This window comes from Pteropus alecto, unplaced genomic scaffold, assembly GCF_000325575.1.
Source record: "Pteropus alecto unplaced genomic scaffold, ASM32557v1 scaffold392, whole genome shotgun sequence".
Taxonomy (NCBI): Eukaryota; Metazoa; Chordata; class Mammalia; order Chiroptera; family Pteropodidae; genus Pteropus; species Pteropus alecto.
The window spans coordinates 249,445-256,661 of NW_006431933.1; positions in this window are offsets into that span (position 1 = coordinate 249,445).

The window sequence follows — 7,217 nt, forward strand, 5'->3', positions numbered from 1 at the left end:
TGGGCAAAGATCTTCCTTAGTCACAAAGTGGGCTGTCTGAGAGGTAGCTTGTATGATGATGAATGGCCAGGCCCTTGCAGGTAGGGAAGCAACCAAAGACCACTGTGCTTTTGGAGTAATTACACACCTCCACCATTTCCATCCATTCCAGTGCCAAGACTGTATTCTCACAGTTGACCAGGTCTTGGAATGGGACAAGGAGAAGAAATCTAACTCTATCATAGAAGCTTTTGGGCTCATTGGACTTTACACATTATCTAAAATGAGAAGAGGAAAAAATGTGGCCTTGAGAGGTTAAGTGACTTTTATGAGGTGCCATAATGTCCTTCTGGCAGAGCTGGATAGATGCCATGCCTCCTTCCTTGCAATCCTGCCATAGTTTCCTACCCTCACACTTCTGCTGCAATCTGAGCCCTTTTAGTGAAATTTTTGAAGGCTTTTAAAATGATGACTTTTGTACTAGGAGCTAGATAGATAAGACAAGACAGTGATAATGATTAGGAAATATTTATGTCTTTTGTGCATGAGGCTTTCACATGCTGATTTGTTTACTTGGCAGATAAACTGGAGCCTATGATGTCACTACAAGTGGATGAAAAGTTTAAACATTCATCTATGCAAACAAGGGAAATAAAACTTCTCTTATTTGTGAGAAACAAGTAGGATTACATTAATTTGAATAAAGCTTCCTATTAAACTGTAGAATGTGAATTTGGATCATTTTCAGCACTTGGGGAAGAGAGATAACTCACTCACTTGGTTGAAAATGATTATGGAAATGTTCTCTTCAAGATCACATATATTGCATTAGTGTATTTGACAAACAATGTGAAGTGATATAATGAAGATGTCTTACAGCTTTCATGCTTTAGGAAGGGTTTAGTTTGAGGAAAAGGTTAATGACTTATTTATGAGACAGAAATGAACAAACAAAGGCATAACGGTATTGGAAATTTAGACACCAACTTAGAGTTTTGAAACTTGATTTATTCTCAGCATTGTGCCCCTTAGCTCCAGTAAGACTCATGACTCCTGTGGAACCAGAGCTAGTACGCGAGTGTAGGAAAGGAGAGCCTAGGACACAAAATGTAAGGAGACATCCTTCTCAGAACTGAGACTGCACTTGTGCAATTCTGAGAGAGATAGATGACAAGTTTTGCTTTTAAAGCGTGAAATCAATAGTTTAGGAGGGTGGCTTTAAACGCTAGGAAATGATGCCAGTACTACACAGATAGCTTCACGAAGGAAGATGTTGGTGCCCCAAAATAGCATGGGAATAAAAAAGGACAGGAGAGTAAAAAGAAAGGATAAGAGCTCAAGTAAGAAAAAGGTATCATCTATTAATAACCAAACTCTCACAGAGGATTGACATGAACATCCAGAGAGTAAGGTTTCTCTAACTGCAGCATGAATCAGAATCCCCTGGGCCCCACTTCCAGAGTTTCTGATGCTGTAAGTCTGGATGAAGTCCAAAAACTTGCATTTCTAACAAGCTGCCAGGTGATGCCACTGATCCAGGGAGCACATTTTGAGAATTATTCTAGAGCAAAATCTTTCAAACTGGGATTCCTCACTATCTGAGAATCTAAGAATGTCTCGAACTGTATCCAGGATTTGTTTTAAATGGGTATAGTAAAGTGGCGGACATTGACTTTGATAGAAGAGTTTATTACTCACAGTTCCCAAGTGGAGGGGACATGGCACACCATGCCTGGCCACACAGGGAAGTACTATGGTCGGTCAGGAGGCAGAAGGAATTATGGAAGACTATGTGCAAAAGCCTTTATTGTGGTTTTCACTGGAAGGAATGGACAAAGCAAGGTAAACATTAGGATTGGCTGGTTTGAATAATTTCAGCAGACTCTGGGCTATAGCGGTGGTTCCCAGCCAGGTGATACCTGGCCCAGGGTTGATTTAGGGCAATATTGGTTTCTGTGTGAGTGTGACAGGCAGCAGTTGTGGGGTATGGGCTCTGGATTGGGTGGTTTGCATATGAAAGACATTCTGGCAGGCAAGTTGTTTACTATCCAGGAATTAGGAAGCCATGGGAGGGTCAGCCTTTCCAGGATTAGCAAGGTTCCAAGATTTCAAAGCATCATAAAATACAGAAAATAAAAACCATGTTTAATAAAAAGAAGAATTTTCTATTTGGTCTTTATTGTAATAATAATAATTTTTTTGGTACTGGTTGTAAAACAAAATCCTTTGCCGGTGACGATTCTCAATTTAAAGATAGTTTTATAAAATGAGACTTTATGAAATCATTGTCTCTAAAACTGGTTACAAAGGACCCTTGGAAATCCAAAAATATGTTTTTATGGATTCAAGAGAACTTCTTTAATCATTAAAAGGGCTCCATACTTAAATTTGAGAGACATATTGTATTGGCATTCACACTGATCTGCCTCAACATCCTTCTTCAGTTGATGAACAAGCACTACATTTTTATTGTTTTTTTTTTAAAGCTAATCTCTCAAAAACAATATATAGGGAATCAACAATATAAAAAAGTTACAAGATCATTCTTCTTGAATGATCTGAAATATTACTCTCAGAAATGTTTATGTAGGTTACTCAACTGATTCGAGGGTCAAGTAATTTTATCTGTGTGTTGAGAGGTGGAGATGTCTTGCCTGTGTCTCTTTGGCAAGACAAATAGGGAGAGAAAAGTTCACTTTTCTCAAAGGAGAATCTGGGAAGCAGAATCACCATTATCAGTCTGATACACATTGTTACTGCTCAATGAGCAGGTGTCTATTTATAAAGTGGCATTCTGCATCAGCTGCTCAGCATTTGAAGAATTTTCTGAGAAATCATAGTTTCTTCCAAACTTTATTCGGGTCACTGAAGCTGAGGTTTCAGTGATACTTGAAATCTGTTCTGGGGTGAAAAGTATATAGAATTCCCCAACAGAACCATAATAAAGTCTGGAAAGTACTTCTGACTGGGGTAGAGTTTTCATGAGGGATTTAAAAAGTCTTAAGTGTGTGCTTAGCAGGCTATAAGGGAAGCCATGCGCACCCCAGCAAAATAGAGCAGTACACAATGAAACAGTTCATGGCCCACAAACTGTCCATTACTAATTTGAATAACTGGGGCACAGAGTTTATGTTTCCTTATTTTATTTATTTTGTTTTGCTGAAAATCTATTTACCCCACCTTTAGCTTTCTTTTTCCCAGGTTTTCTCTCATTTCTTCCTTCTCAAACCCTTTATTTCTCTGACCCCTTGCCCATATTCCTGACATTTCTTTCTTTTCCTACTATCAGTTAATAAACAATTAGATTAATATTTAATATTGAATAAAAATTTACTAATTGACATGAGTAGGAAGAAACATGACATATGGTCCCTGATCTAAAGGAATATACAAATTTGAATCTTCTACTCCTTTTTTAATACCCAGCAAGCATGCCTTTTTGAAGACTGCAATTATTAGTAAAGGCATAAGCCAGGTTGCCTTGGACAACCCCGAAAGATAGAAAACTGCAAGCGCTGTCTTTGCTGACAAAGTGGAGAAGGACATGGAGGGTCATGAAGTCCGTAGGAATACATTTCCAGACGAAAATTATGAGATCAGGAGCAGAAGCACAGGGTCATTCTGAAACAAAGGAAATATTTTCCTTTGCTCACAACAGAAAGTGGAATAGAAAACTAGAGAGAATTTGTGGAGGTAGAGTCAGATATTCTGTAAGTAGTGCACTGGGTTAAACAGAGGAAAGGAACTTAAATTTATTGAAACCATACAATGTAGTAGGCACTTACTAGGTCCTTTACTTACATTATCTCATTTAATTTTTTTCAACGATCCTGTGAGCTAGCTATTACTATTACCATTTCACATTTGAAGAAATCATCCAAGGTCATATGATTAGAAAATGGTGGAGTCAGGATTTACATCAAGGTATTTCTGAGAACAGAGATTGCACTTTTCCATCAAGTCTTGCTGATGACCCAGTTTGAGATTGATGGGAATATGCTACAGATATTTATGTCTGCTTTTCAAGCCAGAGACTATGCACTTACATCAACTTGCACATCATCTTTCAGAGAAGTTTTGTATGCACATGAATGTTTTATTGTTATTATTATTGTTGTTGTTACGATTCCGGAGGAAAATATCTATAGAATTTGAAATCACAGATGATTCATTTCTTGACATACTCTGTCACAATGATTTTTTAAAGTGAAAATATTGAACGTAAGCTCTGAAAATTAGAAAAAAATTGTACTGTAGAATAATACTTAATGCCCCCCCCACTAAAAAAGGTGACCTTATTAACCTAGTTCCTTCCAAAAAAATTTCCCACAAACTGTCAGCATCCCACAGGATTCCACCCACATAGCAAATCCTAGTGCAATACTTTGAACAAAGACATCCATCTCAGTAACATTCCATGTAGTTGCTGAAACCACCTTCAGGATAAAGAGCTTTCTTTTCCAGCTCTGTAATTAGATGTAAAGCTGCAAAAGTCTTCTAGTGCACATGAGAAGAATCTTGAATTTAGTGCTGCAAGACCATACATAATGTGTGCATGATTTCACTCAATGGGAAAAGTCATTTTGTAAATCAGATGTAATGATTTATAAAAAAATGGCAGACATATGCTGCCACTTACTCACGCTGTACCTATGACAGATCCCTGGGAAGGACATCAACACTTTTCTCCCAGGCCATAAGCAGTCCTAGCCCTTCTTCATGCTGGGCATCTATTGATTGGAGTGGTACTTAAGATGAAATCCATTTGCCAACGATGATCTAAAAACATAGTTTGTAGGAAAAAGTCATGCAAACATGATTCATTGTATGCTGCTGTTGCCTTTTAGAACCATATCAAGCTCCATCTAGCCAATGAAATCTTCCTTTAGGATCTCAACCACTCTTGACCTCTTGCAGTGTATACTGTTTGAGACTTTTATTGAAATTTACCATAGACTGTTTGGGTTTCTATATGTATTCTTAAATATATAGGACAGATTGCAAATCTCTCACCAGTGGGGCCACATTTCATCATACCTCTTACTAGGTTGTCAGGTAATATTGTGCTTTGCTTTTGGAAAATACTCAGAAATGTGTGTGGTGGTAAGATAATACTTGATGGTGAGCATTTGGAAGTAGGAGTAATGGAAGGACAAAGATGGTACTTATGGCCCAGCATTTATTCATTCACCATTACAGAACAACTTAGTGTTCACTCACTGCTCATGGGTCAGTAGCATTGCTTTGCACAGGAAGGGAAAATGATTTTATAGACTGTGTAGTTTTATTCTAAGCAAAACCCACAGTCTTATCCAGAGGAAGAAGGAAGGAAACAGGCCAAGTACCTCTCTATTGGTTGCTTTGTGTTGGCAAACTAGGTCACCCATTCATGATAAGAACTTTCCAAGAGAGTTAGGTTCATGAAGATCCTTAATATATCTCAGGTGGAAAGAAATTTGTGAAGCTGCTGTTATTGGTGTCTCGCTCTAAGTTTTCCTCTGGTCTATCAGGTGCAGCCAGAAGCCTGAAGTAAAGATCTTAGCTGTTGGATCCTCTACCTAGGATGCGGTGTCCTATCTCCTTCATTTCTCCTTGAGGCCTTCTAATCATCCTCTGTTGTCTTGGCTCTCTGCCTTGACATGTGGACCTCACTTAGTAGTAAAGAGAGTTTTTTGGGGAGAATATTTCCTCAGTTCTTAGCCTGTGCTTAACAGTTTTAGGTAAAGGCTTATTCTGCCAGTATCTTGAGCAATAAAAAGAGGAATATTTATAATATATACATTACATATAGCACATATTATAGCTATGTATCTGTGTGTATCTATTCAAATAATATTTTATTGTATAATCTTTATACATAGCAATCTTTACTAACAATATCCCCATAGCAATTCTATACCAGATGTAGGGTCATTTTAAAGTTCTTTGAGGGAGAAGATGGGCCTCCAATGAGTAACTATGAATAAGTGTGTTTCTCCAAATCCTTTTGTACTTTGTGTAACATGTTTATTTTATTGTTGAGACAATATTTTAAGTACAGGCAAAGTATAGAGAAGAATATAATAAACAATCAAATATAAACAACACATAATTGAATTTTTTCTTTCCCTTCAGATTTTTTTAAATAAAAGAAAAATAATCACAGATAGACTTGAAGGTTTCTTTGTATTCCTTCTCCAGTGCCATTTACTTTTCTCCTTTCATTATCCTGAATTTTGTATTCTAGTTCCTTTTCAGTCTGTGTTCACACAACTTTACCACAAGTATATTCACATGTGTGTTTACATAAATGGTGTCGTACCATGCACAAAATTGTACAATTTGCTCTTTTATTTCAACATATCCCAGTATATTTTTGGAAGAAAGTCAATTTATTTATAACAGTTGTATAGTACTTCATCACTTGAATATATCCCAATTTGATGAACATTAAGTTGTAATTAGTTGTTGCTATTACAGTGATCCTACAACATACAACACATGTTTCCTTGAACACAAGTGAAAGTTCTTCTTGGATACATACCTAAAATGGAATTGCTAAGTGCATATATTTTGAACATTACTACTAGTGTCAAATTGCACTTGCTCTAATTTGTACTCTCATTAGCACTGTTTGAGTATTCCTAGATTGCCAGAGATCCATCAACACTTGATACTTTCTGACTTTTTATTTTTATGGATCTGATGGTGTGAATTAGAAGATAGTTTTTGTTTTTATTTGCATTTTTCTGATTACTTGCAAAGTTGACCCTTTTTATATGTTTATTGGTCATTTGTGTGCCGTCTTCCATGAACTGCCTGTTTATATTATTTACCCACTTTTCTTCTGATTCGTCTTTCTAATTGGTATATAGATCTTTAGGTATTCTGGATACCAATCATCTGATTGTTATACATGTTGCAATTAAATTCTCCCAAGCAGTTGTTCAAATTTTATGTCATTTATGATGTAATTTTACACAGAAGTTTTAGATTTTAATATAATCGAATTTATTAATATTTTCCTTTGTGACTTGTATTTTTATGACCTGTGCTGAGAACATGACGATATTCTCCTAAATTTTTTAAAAATGATTTTAAAGTTTCAACATCCACATTCAAGCACATCCATTTGAAATTTATTTCTTGTCAATGGTATGGGGTGAAAATCTATTGTTTTCCACATACAGATAATCGAATGTCCTGATAGTATTCACTGAATAGTTTAGAATTTCTCCAGTGATTTATAAGGCTATTTC